This window comes from Triturus cristatus, chromosome 3_2 (genome assembly GCF_964204655.1).
Source record: "Triturus cristatus chromosome 3_2, aTriCri1.1, whole genome shotgun sequence".
NCBI classification, from domain to species: domain Eukaryota; kingdom Metazoa; phylum Chordata; class Amphibia; order Caudata; family Salamandridae; genus Triturus; species Triturus cristatus.
This window is the reverse complement of record NC_140584.1, coordinates 58,255,151-58,267,379: the sequence shown is the minus strand read 5'-3', so window position 1 is coordinate 58,267,379 and position 12,229 is coordinate 58,255,151. Positions and strand designations below refer to the sequence as shown.

Below are 12,229 nucleotides of genomic sequence, written 5' to 3'. Positions count from 1 at the left end.
TAGGCTCACTGAGCAGTGGCTCCTAGTTTGAGCTGTCTATCTTTCCAGTACCTTCTCATCTGGGCCCGTTGTTTGAGCTCATGTTGGTGACTTTTTTCTTTATTTCAGTCGGCCTTGGGGCCCCCGAGTTGCCCGCCTCTCCCCTTGGCTGTTGAAGGTATGCAGATTTTTTGGATCGGGTCTTGGCAGTATGTTGGCTGTTGACTATGGCCTCCAGCTGGATTTGATATTAACAAGATGGTTGCAATACCTTGTCTGTTTTCTTTTGTGTATTCTGTGCTTGCCCCAAGTCGGGATTCTTGTCCATTTTCTTCTCCAGTTTCCACGTGTGCCAAAGCTGCAAGTGACTGTGTTGGGGCACTTCCTTGTTCCGGAGAGTTTTTTGAGATGGTTGGAGATAGTTGTGCTTGATCTAGAGTGCTTGGGTCACCTGAATTTATATCCCGTTTATTGTGGGAACCGGAGAAGATTGGGAAATAAGCTGTTGCATTTGTGTTTTTTTTTTTATTACGTCCTTTCCTTTTCTGTTGGCGGTGTTGCTTTGCATTTAGTTTTGGTGATCCTCCGTTGCCAGGCCCTCCTATCATGTCAATGTTCGCAGTGAAGTTGCCTGTATGTGTCTTACTATTTGGCTGTCCGTTGGTTATTCCCTCCACTTTGTTGGGATTGTCCTGGCCTTTTGTTGTAATTCCCGCAGTTGTGCTTTTGAAATCCTTTAACATGCTGCTTAACATTAAAGGCAAGGTGGATAACTTGTCAACGATTTGCTCGCAGTTGCAGCTAAGATGTGTGTTGGATTGCGCTCTTTTTATCAGGCCATTCAGGTTTCCCAATTTCTCGTCGATGCCTGCCGTAAAGACTGCCAACTTGTTCAATAATGTCAGCTGGATCTCTATCTTTTCTGACTGAAATTGCAGTGCTTCAACGGCCAGTTGTATTATGTTTAATAAGGAAGTCCAAGTGCCAGCAATTTGTTCCTTTGTTTGCACGCTCTCCTTTGCATAATTTTTGGTCTGGTTTATACGAAGTGGGTTCCGGAGAGGCTCATGGGTCGGGTGCTCCCTTTGTGCCTGATCTGGTGAGTAGGTGGTGAGCATGTCTTCTCATTCTTGTGTGTTTAGGTAGGAAATAATTGCCCTCCCATCCTCTTTCTGATTTGGGTCTGAGATCCCTGCACTTGGTCGTCTTTGTTGAGCCAGCGGGCTCCCTTGGGCAAAGAGTAGCAGGTTGTTGGAGATTTTATATTTGATGAGAGGGTTGTTTGGATCGGGGTGCTGTGAATGCTGGTTGTCGTGTTTGTTGTGGGGCTAAGATTAGTTACTGTGATTTGTTCCCTGTTACCTCTCCTTGAGGCTTCTATGTTCTCGCTCTCATCCTTGATTTTTCTGGTTGCACAGTCCCCATCCCAGATGCCAGATTGTAGTAGTGGCGCAGAGGTTTTTTGGGTCTTGTATTCCATGGTCGGAGTCCCCTGTGTGTAGCCCTCTTGGCTTGTTTTTATTGGTGAGAGCCCTGAAAGCACGGGTGCTCCTGCGAGTACCACAGAGGATGTGCTGCCTGCTGGCGCCCTCGTTGTGTGCGTTGGAGATTGAGGCTTGATTTGTAGTTGCTAGCCTTGTTGTTGTACTGCCCTGGTGTCCAGTCTGCCTTTGTCTGAGGGCGATGTACTTGGAGCAGGTACTTGCGGCTGTAGGGGTAGCAGTGGAGATTGAAGGCCTGTGAGAGTTGAGTTACTGGAATAAAGGACTGAGCCTGCATCCCTTAGGAAGTTAAACTTTGTATAAATTTTGGGTTGGTTGGAGCATGTGGCATTAGTGAGTCCTATCCGTGCTATTGTCTCACTTTGGTCCTGATCTGTTTCAATGAGTAATGATTCAGCACTGTGCTGAGCGCTGGGGTTCTGTTTCTTTCCTTTTCTCCCTCCTGTCCTAGGTGGCATGGCCATTCTGGTTCTTCCTGACCTCATTAAGCCTGATTGAGGGAGCAGATCAGCAACTGTGGCCGACAGTACAGAGTAGTAAATGGCTTGTCTGGTTGTTCTGCGTTGTTCACTCTCCTGTGCGTTGTCCCAAGTCGTGTAGTAGCTTTTCTTGCTGTTTATACCTTATACTGTTGGGCATTGTGCGCTCTCCTGTACGTTGTCCCGAGTGGCATCCCGCCTCGCTTCAGACTGCGTTTCGTTGTTTCCGGTTGTGGCCAACTCCTTACTGCAGTGATATGACCCCACTGCTGCGCTTCAATAGCGCTTTAGTAGGTCCTCTGTTGCACTGTGGCACGTCCTTTGTCGTTGGCCGTTGCCCTATCCCTGTCCTGTTCCTGTGGACACTGCTGGGCACTGCTGGAGGTTGGGTGTACTATAGGGTGGCCAGTGTCCCCTATGAAACGGTGCGCATGGGGGGCTGAGTAAGGGGGGATGGCGAGTGGGTTCAGCAAGCAACGCAAGCGAATCGTTGGCTGCACTGGCTTTTTGGCTGACTGTGCCACCACCCTGTGCGCCAAGGACTTGCTCCGCTATGGTATGCTATACGTTCAGAGCAAAAACCAAAGGAAATGATGGACGGAGTGTTGAACATTGCAAGCACTCATCCCCAGTCAAATGATCTGGGTTTAATCCATCACCGTTCTTTAGCCCACTCTGCCACCCCAGTTCAGACATAGCCATATGCAAATCAGTCTGACCCTGTGCCTCATGGGAACAGTCCAGCCCGAACTGCCAAGCCATGTCTTCCCTGGACCGGAAACAAGCTTCCTAGGACCGGTTTCTGGCATTTCAGCCGTCTTCATCCAGGCTTGCTTGAATCCAGTGGCAAAGTGAGCAAGGGACTCACGTCTGAGCATACCCTGCCAACTTATGGCAAACAAAGCAAAAACCAAAGGAAATGATGGACGGAGTGTTGAACATTGCAAGCATTCACCCCCAGTCAAATGATCTGGGTTTAATCCATCACCGTTCTTTAGCCCACTCTGCCACCCCAGTTCAGACATAGCCATATGCAAATCAGTCTGACCCTGTGCCTCATGGGAACAGTCCAGCCCGAACTGCCAAGCCATGTCTTCCCTGGACCGGAAACAAGCTTCCTAGGACCGGTTTCTGGCATTTCAGCCGTCTTCAGCCAGGCTTGCTTGAATCCAGTGGCAAAGTGACCAAGGGACTCACGTCTGAGCATACCCTGCCAACTTATGGCGAACAAAGCAAAAACCAAAGGAAATGATGGACGGAGTGTTGAACATTGCAAGCACTCACCCCCAGTCAAATGATCTGGGTTTAATCCATCACCGTTCTTTAGCCCACTCTGCCACCCCAGTTCAGACATAGCCATATGCAAATCAGTCTGACCCTGTGCCTCATGGGAACAGTCCAGCCCGAACTGCCAAGCACTCACCCCCAGCCCACACCAGCACCCACCCCTGCACCCTGCCCCTACCCTTACCCCTGCTGCGTACTCTCTACTCACTGCCACTCACTTCTGGCGCGGCTCTGCCTGGATCTCGTGGTCCGGTGGTCTTCAGCAGAGCTCCGGCAGGGCACCGAACCACACTCCTGGCTCTCTAGCTCCAGCTTGGACTGCAGAGGGCACCACACGTGGACTAGAGGAGCACTGAGATGGTGCGGAGCTGCCTCGCAGCTGATGCCTGCTCCTCACTGCTCCCTGGTGCCTGCTCCTCTCTGCTCCGCTGCCCTGGGCCCTGCAAATCCACCCTCAGCGCACTGTGCACCAGCAACGCACCATGCACCATGCACCAGCCACACCCCAGCTAAAACAGGCTCGGTGCTCAGGTGCACAAGAGGAGCTGAAGGAATAGTGGAGCAACGGTGTTAGCAGCACTGGGTGGGTGGGCAGGCAAGCTGTTAGGAGTGTGAAAGGGCCGCGGGAGACCGCAGAGGTCGCTGAAGCGGGTGCCGGCTGTGATTGTGGCTGTCCTTGCCGGCCGTGGCCGCCGGTTACTAGTTGCCGGTCCTCAGGGTCGTGATCGCATCGTGGATTACCAGCGTCGGATTGCTGGCCTCGGGAGCCCAAGGGTGGATTCTGGAAGTGAAGAACCTGCAAGAAGGGGGAACAGAGCTTATGTCACTCAGGAGTGACCAGGAGACCCAGAAGAGCATTGCCCACCCATGTCGAACGGTTCAGAGGAAGTGATGGTGACCTTGTCACTGCAGCTATGAGGACCACGCGACGCTGAGAAAGACCAGGAGCCTTGCACGAGCTGTCCCACATCGGATGTCGGTGACTAGGTGATCGCTGTCTGGTGGGAGCACCAACAATCCTAGGTAGCCGCAACTGGCGTAGAGAACGAAGAAGGAGCAACGTTGGGACCAGCAAGGTACAAGAGACTCACCAACAGCAGGAGAGTCGGTGCAGGCCCTAGCAAGCAGACAAGTCCACTGGAGCAGGAATAGACCCTCAGGAGGATTCACAGGCCAAAGACACAGGAGTTTCAAGAGGACCTCGAGCAGCTCAGCAAAGAGGGCCTAAGGTGGAGAGGATGTGGTGAGGACGCTGTACTTGGCAGGAAGAGATGCTGGACGCTAGAGCTTCTTTTAACCCGATTATCTCTGGAGTGCAGAGCCAGCAACCCTTGGTAACGGAAATTCAACGCTGTGCACAGGGGTTTGGTCCCAGCGGTTCCAACAAGGAACACTGGCCTCAAAATTGTAGAGAGGAGAAGTCAGGCCTTGAGGGAGTTGCAGAACCACCATCTGTGTTGCTGGGCCTCGGGAAGTCCATAGGACGACAGTAGCAGCAGACCGGTCCACTTCGCTGTGGTGCCTGCAGATGCTTTGACAAACTGCATTGCGCCCCTTTTTGTTAGCCTGTAGCTGTGGGTGCATTCTTTGAGCCAGCAACCTTTTGCCCGCCGGTCCCGCTGTCATCGCAACTGCCCGCACTTTAACACCTGGTCTCCCCCTGCCGCCAAAGCTCGTTTCCAGCAGAGCACGGCCGCAGTTAGGGAGGGGACCACAAGTGCCAGGAGCCTTTGCGGCCGGAAGCCGCCTACGAGGGATCCGCGCCATTTGGTGCATAAATCACAGCGCGTCCCCGGGAGAGCGGGGGACGCTTTGACAAACTGCATTGTGCACCTTTTGGTTAGCCTGTAGCTGTGGGTGCATTCTTTGATCCAGCAACCTTTTGCCCGCCAGTCCCGCTGTCATCGCCACTGCCCGCACTTTAACACTTGGTCTCCCCCTGCCGCCGAAGCTCGTTTCCAGCAGAGCACGGCCGCAGTTAGGGAGGGGACCACAAGTGCCAGGAGCCTGGCGGACGGTAGCCGCCTACGAGGGATCCGCGCCATTTGGTGCATAAATCACAGCGCGTCCCCCGTGTCGTGGGATCGCGCGCGGGACGCGCCGTGCGAAGCCCGGGACAAGGGCGGGCCCGTCTAAGCCCATCAGAGACTGACTGAGACTGGACTGGGCCCCCCCCTTTATGTTTTCAATTCTAGTAAGACTTTATTCATATATATTTAATATCTCATTTTAATTCATTTGTATGATATTTTATATTTAGCTACCCGATTCTGGTTAAACAAACAGACATCACAAACATGGCATCGAAAACCAAAACATCTATTATGGGTGTTGGAGGTGGACTAGCTGGTACCATAGATGCTTTCTTTACTAAGGCAGTCACCGCTCTGGAGAAAGAGATAGCCTCAACTGAACGTCGATTATCCCTTGATCCTGTTTTTATGAGGAAATCATCATTGGGGAAAATTGCCACAGTACCGTCCCTTGAACAAATACTGACCCAGATTGTTCAAATACCATGTCAACAACGTGAACTCTCAACTATATTTGATATAAGTGGCATTGACGCAAGCCTAGACTCCTATATGGCCTATCCAATAGCGGAGCCGGGCGGCGGCAAAGCCTCCTGCTAACTAGTAGCGAGCCACCATTAGATCGTATCCATTCTGATTCAGCAGAGGGTAATGCCCTTACTTTAAAACGCAAACGTGGTGGAAAGCAGCATAAAGGCTCGCGTACTAAGAAGAGTAAAAGTGCTTTCCCTATGCGTCAAGATAAGGGGGTCACGTACAGGAACAAAACACCAACACAGGTAGAAAATACTGGCTCAAAACACATAAGTCCTATCGTTGACATAACGGAAAGCCCGCCTACACATGGTAGAAGCACCGTATGCTCATTGGATAATATTGAGCACTTAATTAGGTCCTTAATTCTTCCATTGTTGGAACGTACAAGTAGGATAGGCATACAGCTAGAAACACTGGAGAAAATTACACGGGATAATTCAGCCCTGTTGAAAAAACTGGGGGACATAAAACCTACAATAAATAACTCACTCGCATCATCTCAAAATACACAAAAGCCATTAGCTAGTGCTAAACTAGGACAAGGCAGTAAAAATCCGTCAAACCAAGAAGGTGGAAAGATAAAAGCTAATGATTCCCAGCAGGATGGTAAGGCTGGTAAAGAAACCAAATTAGATAGCCTCAAAACAAGCACAACCAAGATCCCAGATAACCTGGCACTAGAATCAGATAAAATAGTGGAATCCAGAAGCAAAGGACACAGAAAGAGAGTTGATCTCCCCCGGACTCCTATCCCTATGTAATTGTGCTCGCAGGGGTACCGGAGTGGAAAAACAACAGGGATGAAACTTTGCACGAATTAAAGAACAAGGTCATGTACTGGCTAGGGAAAAATAGACCCCTTAGACCTGACTTGTGTGGGGAAATTATTAACGTTCGTAGAGCGAACTGGCTGGGACCTAAAGCAAAAGACATTAGTGGAGACTGTATCATCGTAAATTTTAGAGATCCAAGAGTAGTGCAATTTATTAGCGGTTTTCCAAACTATGAAAACTCTGGCGGAATTTTCTCTCTGGACTTAAGCTATTTCAATCCACCGGCCCCATTTGTTGTTGTTGGTAGCCAGAGGTCACATAATACACGATACGAAGAAAGGCACCCACATACCGGAAGCCGATTTAACGCCCTTAGGGCACCCATGATGCATGGAGGTTTCATGCCGTATAACCCTCATGCTTACCAACATACAGGGAACCTATTTAATGTCCTAACCTATAATAGATTTGACTCTTTGTCAGGTTTGGGGGGGGTGGATTGACCAGCACGGGAACAGGCATTTGATACCTGTGTAGAAAATATTGACTCCCCTCTAGTAAAGGCCAGTCTAGTAAAGGTGGATCCCCAAGATGGAGAAGGACAGACCCTGGCCAGGATAGAACATATACATATAGAAAGGTTGGAAGTTGCACAAAAGGGGGACCAAAATGTGAGAAAGGGAAAAACAGATAATAACATAGTAAAGACCATTAATTCAAGACACGCCATATATGATAGGATTAAGGATAACTGGACTATCACTTTTTGGAATATTGCCGGATTTAGGGCCAAGCTGGATAACCCGCTTTGGTTTAAATTAATTGAAGGTCATGATGTCATATGCCTGCAAGAAACGTGGGCAAAAGATGTGTATTATTTGAATGGTTTTAAAACAGTTTTTACCCCGGCAATAGGCTCATTACATGGCAGAGCCAAGGGCGGGCTCTGCACATATGTTTCTAATTGTTTTAAATGCAAAAGTATTGAGGTTTTTTATAATAACTGCTATTACCATATTGTCGGTCTACATATGAATAATACTCCCTGCATTCTGATTATTAATTTATACAACAATGTTCCCTCGGCTGATTTAGCTTCAGTATTTAAAAAGCTAAGCTCTGAAATTAACTCTATAATTTGCAATGAACGAAAGGAGTTCGTTGCCATATGGGGGGGGGTGATTTTAATTGCTCAATCTGCAATAGAGTTGGAAAAGGAAACTGGATTAACCTTGGACAGGGAGTCCATATCGACACACTTCGAACATAATGGGAAGGGCGACGCCCTGAATGAGATCCTCTTTATGAATGACTTAGGGTTTGCAAACAAATAATGCCAACCAGAGGTCCCGTTCTCTGCAACTTTTTGTGGTAGAGAGTTCTCGTCTGTAATCGACTATGTTTTGATTTCCTCGTGTTTTAGGGGGAAGTGTTGGTAATTATAGTGTATTAGAAATATCCCTTAGCGATCATTTCCCCATCAGGGTGGAAATTATAGACCCTCGTGCCATCTCTGATAGCATTACCAGGTTGCAGTCAAGAGATATCACTATCTCTAGGCAGAACGGATACGCCCTAAAGTGGTCTAAAATTGTACCTGCCGAGTTTCTTTGCAATCTAATTAAGGCCTGTAATACATGTTTTAATACTTGTCTGGACATGGTGTCCAAGGACATCGAAGTATTTAATAACTTCAAATCAATTATAACACATATAAAGGAAAGTTTGTGGATCCGTCTGAAAAAACATAATAATAGTAAAAAGAAGGGATGGTTTGATCAAGAGTGCACTAAGGCACACTCTAAACTCAAACAGGCATGTAACGGGCATGTTAAAGACCAGAAACAGATCAGGGAGCTTCAGAAATCCTATAAATTGGCCATCAAGAATAGGAGGGCTAAAATAAAGAAGGAAGCATGGGAGGATCTATTAGGAGCTACTGAACGGAGGGACATGACAGCATTTTGGAGGGCAGTCAACGCACCATACTTTAAGGATGATACTAAGGCGCGGGTTGAGATTGCCATTGCCGAGGATGAATGGGTGAGTCATTTTGAGTCCCTTTATAGTCCTGTAGACCCCCTGAGGGAACCGATCGAGCAGGATACGCCCAAAGTACCTACAAATACTAAAGGTTTGAACCTCTCTTTTACATTGGGTGAGGTGACTAAGGGCATTAGTTCGAGTCAGGGGGGCAAGGCACCGGGCCCAGATGGTGTACCGGTAGATGTTTTAAAAAATAACGTAACATTATGGGAACCATTACTAGCAAGATTCCTTAATGCAGCTTGCACGGTGGGCCTCCCTAACACTTGGTACGAATCAATTATAGTACGCATTTTTAAAAAGGGCGATAGGGCAAGCTGCAAGTGCTATAGCCCTATATCCCTGCTCGATTCAACTGTTAAAATTGTGGGTAGGGTTATCTTAGACAGGCTGCAGTCATGGGCAGATGAGCATAAGATCATTAGTGACCTGCAATATGGTTTTAGAGAAGGGGTAGGGACAGTAGACCAAGGACTTAATTTATTCATTTTACTGGAAAAGTATACCAAGGCAAAGGGTGGGAGTTTGTTTTTAACCTTTGCGGACTTAACTTCCGCCTTTGACTGTGTTAACCACAGTAAATTATGGTCAATTTTAATACGATTGGGAGTAGAGGATAACATCATTTGTTTTTTACGGGAGCTGTACAATGGGGCTAGGGTAACAATCAGATATGGCTTAAATGGAGAGTGCACTAGAATGTTTAACATTGCGAGGGGAGTAAGACAAGGATGTGTCCTTGCCCCGTTTTTATTCTTAATCTATATCAACGAGTTAGAGGATATCTTGTTGAGGGATTGTATAGATATGCCTACGGCATCACAACATCATATACCGGCACTAATCTACGCTGATGATGCCGTTCTGATGGCAAGGGCCCCCGTAGCAATGCAATCCATGATCACTTCCTTTTCCACCTTCATGACCGGTGTGGATCTGAAGGTGAATTGTACCAAAACCTTTGCTATGACCTGTGGCACTAAAACAAAATAGAGGAAAAAAAATCATGTTTATAGATTCTAATCCATTAGATTACATCTCTACCTTTCCTTATTTAGGAATCCTGTTTGACTGCACAGGCCAGTGGAATACTGCAGTCAAGGGGAGAAATATGTTGTTCACCAAGTCTATAATGGCCCTTAAACTTTTTAGCAAAAAGATGTGAAAGAAACCAGTTAATGAGCTTTTGCGCATCTACAAAACTAGTTGTGTGGCAGTGACAACCTATGGTGCGGGAATTTTGGGCATTTCAAATGTAACTAGTTTACAGTTGACAGAGAATAGCTTTTTGAAATATCTCCTAACCACGCCTGAGAGTACATCCACCCACAACTGCCACGCTGAACTTGGTATGTTATATATTGAGGATATCATTAGAATCCAGCCGGTTCTTTTGTGGCACAGGGTTTGGATCACAAATGAGTGTCATTTGAACCGTCTCATACTGGGGGACGCCCTAAAATTGGAGGGTGCTCATCGAATGAAATGGCTGAGATACATCAAAAGCTTTTGTGGTTATATTAATCACCCCGAATTTTATGATGATCCCGAGTCAATGGTGAAGATCCCGAGAAAGGAATTGAAAAGACTATGTATCATGTATCTTGTGAATTTAGGAGATCAAACTGAGTTGACTAAAAAAACAGTGATGTCTCATCAACTGACCTTAACCTCGCAGGCTATTCAAACATACCTAACCCTGCGGTTGACGGAACATGAAAGGTTTTTGCTGGTACGTTTTAGATTTGGGATTCTTTTTAGAACACTGAGTTTTCCTGTTAACAATGACTGGTCAGCCGGAATAAGCAAATGCCCCTGTGACGATATATCCACCCAATCGGATATTCATATTTTATTCTTTTGTAAATATTATTCAGTACCCAGGGAAAGGTGGATCAAGCCAATTTTAAAGTATATGAATTTTATACAATGCCGCCCTGCCTTTTTGGCAATCTGCACACTTGAAGACATATTCACGGTAGCATCTGTCTCTGTATTTCTTAGAAACGTCTTTTATTCAAGGAAATCGACAATGTTTTAAAGGTATTGAGTCTATGAGTTTTAATAACCTTTACATACCTCACCTGTTTTTACATTGTGTCAATTGTGCCTAATATGTGTCTTATGTACTTTTTTGGTTATCAATGTTTTATAACCGAATAAAGTCTTTGAACTGAACTGACTCCTTCACTCCAAGGGCGATTACTTTAGGTGTCCTTGATGCCCACAGGTCTGGTGAAGACCCTGGAAGAAGCACAGACACAGATGACAAAGAAGACTTGCAGAACAGCGAGACCGGGAGGATCAGGAGTCTTCCTTGGTGCAGTCTTGGTTCCAGGCGAAGTCCAGCAAAGTCCAAGACAGTTGAAGAGTGACACGGTTTCAGGCGTGTCCCATGACGAATCTAAGGAACTACCTACAGGTAAGCCCTTACGTACCTTAGAGAAAGGGTTGGAATGACTCTAGAGTCCCTACCAGAGGAGAGGCTGGACAGAGGGGAGGATACTCTTATGTCCTTTGTCCAGTTTCGCACAAGAGCAGGAGCCAAGGGCTCCCTGAACTGGATCAAACTGGAGTTTATAAGGAGGGAACCAAATGTGCCCTTCAAAGCAGTCTGCTGGCAAGCACCCTCACCCCAGCCCAATACACTAAGTCCTGTCTGAGAGGTGGTCACACCTCCCTGCGCCTGGAACCCTATTGTTCTACCTTCCCCTGCTCGAGGGAAACTGCCTGAAGCAGGCATCCTTAACTACACTTTAATTTAACCACGCAGTCTGAACGACGAGATTACCTGAACCATACCATGCATGAACCACGCATACATTTACAACGCGAGGACCTGTACCACGCATACTGGGTGAGTAGTAACCTTTTTTTCAGTTTAGGTTTTTTATTAATTTAAGGGCTATGGGTGGGGAAGTGTTTTAATGCATGAGTATTAATTTTAATACCAGTGTATTAAATATTGTTTGTGCAATTTTATTTAATTTACTATTATAATATAAATGAAAGTAATATACTAAAACATGTTTAATACACACTATTAGTGATGGGTTGGTGGCGATATAGGGGTTATGGGTTGAAAGGGTATTTATACTGAGGTATTAATTGACATTTCTTAGTATTAATTGTTATTGGAGCATTTATATTTAAATGTAATTAGTTAATTTAAATATTTATATACAAATCTATGAAGCTTACCATTAAGGATGGGATGCAGGGGATTTAGGGGCGATGGGTGGGGGGAGTGTTTTAATACCCTGGTATTAGTTTTGATGCCTGAGTATTAAATATTGATTGTGCAACTATGTTAAATTAAATGATATAGTAAATATTAAAAAGAAATAAATTGTGACGGAATCCATGGAAAATATTAGCTATGGTTTGGAACGTATTTTAATCATAGGATATTAATATTAACCCATGGGGTATAGTGAGTGTAGGGGTTGTTTGAGGGAAAATGTAAAATTCATATGTATTTATTTTAATGCTGGAGAAGTAATAATATGTAATTAAGAATTTCATAGTAATAGAAAAAAAAGCATATTGTAATACCATTTGGATGGTATGCAGGTATGCAGGGGATATAGGAG

The 12,229-nt window shown here is 46.2% G+C and overlaps 1 long non-coding RNA gene across 1 annotated transcript in view; it reads left to right on the top strand.

Annotated features, from left to right (window-relative positions):
• LOC146856797 (uncharacterized) overlaps positions 1-12,229 on the top strand; it is an 87,918-nt gene that overhangs the window by 59,603 nt on the left and 16,086 nt on the right. The window contains exon 2 of the long non-coding RNA XR_014979505.1: positions 10,867-11,493. This is a non-coding gene — a long non-coding RNA (uncharacterized LOC146856797). The remainder of the gene's footprint in view (positions 1-10,866; positions 11,494-12,229) is intronic.